The sequence below is a fragment of the Meleagris gallopavo genome, unplaced genomic scaffold (genome assembly GCF_000146605.3).
Source record: "Meleagris gallopavo isolate NT-WF06-2002-E0010 breed Aviagen turkey brand Nicholas breeding stock unplaced genomic scaffold, Turkey_5.1 ChrUn_random_7180001931944, whole genome shotgun sequence".
Lineage (NCBI taxonomy): Eukaryota > Metazoa > Chordata > Aves > Galliformes > Phasianidae > Meleagris > Meleagris gallopavo.
The window spans coordinates 515-1,345 of NW_011194010.1; the positions used below are offsets into that span (position 1 = coordinate 515).

The 831-nt window shown below is 55.2% G+C and overlaps 1 long non-coding RNA gene across 1 annotated transcript; it reads right to left on the minus strand.

Moving 5' to 3' along the window:
- Window positions 1-13: 13 nt before the first annotated feature.
- On the minus strand, window positions 14-804 carry LOC109364870. Its single transcript, XR_002110620.1, has 3 exons — window positions 786-804; window positions 382-458; window positions 14-258 (listed from the first exon to the last, which is right to left on the minus strand). It is a non-coding gene; the product is annotated as an uncharacterized LOC109364870 (long non-coding RNA).
- Between the last annotated feature and the right edge of the window lie 27 nt (window positions 805-831).

An 831-nucleotide genomic window follows, 5' to 3' on the forward strand; every position in this document is an offset into this window, starting at 1 on the left:
CTGCACAGTTTCTACTCCGGACCAGTAGAAGTGCAGCAGCTCACGGAATGCCGCTGGACAAATCGGGCCGTGCGCTCCTTGTCAATCTCGGATTGGGACTGGTTTTTATTGACTGCAGCCAAAGGTGGGGCGCCGAGTTGGGCGGCACTCGGAATGCTGCCCTGCAACGCCGTGCACTGCAGCCGCTGCCTCCTCTTCCTCTCAGTCCTTCAGCTGCAGCTCCTGCATCATCTCCACAAGGCTGCTCATTGCGGAGGACTGGAAAGAGACAGAGCGAGGGTAGCAATGGGACAGCACTTCCCTCGGGAAATCTCTGTCATGTCTGACAGACGGCAGCCCTGAGAACAACAGGAGCCGTGCCTGTGCTCACCAAGGACTCACCTCTGCACGTGCAGCAGCAGCTCTCAGAGAGGCCTTCTTCAGTTCCATGCCCCTCTCTTTTCGTCGCTGTCTTCTTGCTATAAGGCAAGACAAAAGATGAATTTGTTTTGCCAACAGCAAAACTGCAGAAACATGGGTGCCATAGAAGCAGACAAAGGAAATTGGACTAGGAAGCTTCTGAGTGAATGACATTTCCAGTGGGACGTGCAGAAGACCACCGTGGAGTTAACGGAAAGAGACGGGCTCGCACATTCTGGCACCTCACTGCCTTGGCACTTTGTAGCCCTTCAACCCCATTTTCCCCCTCTTTCAGAGAAGGAAAAAGCAAAAGCAAACCCTAAGCAAACTCAGCGTGCTTGAAAAGGGCAGCAGCTCAGCACGGCGGTGCCACAGCACCTGCTTACCTCTTCGCTTGGAGCTCCGTGCTGCGGCAGGCCCAGGCTGTGCTGC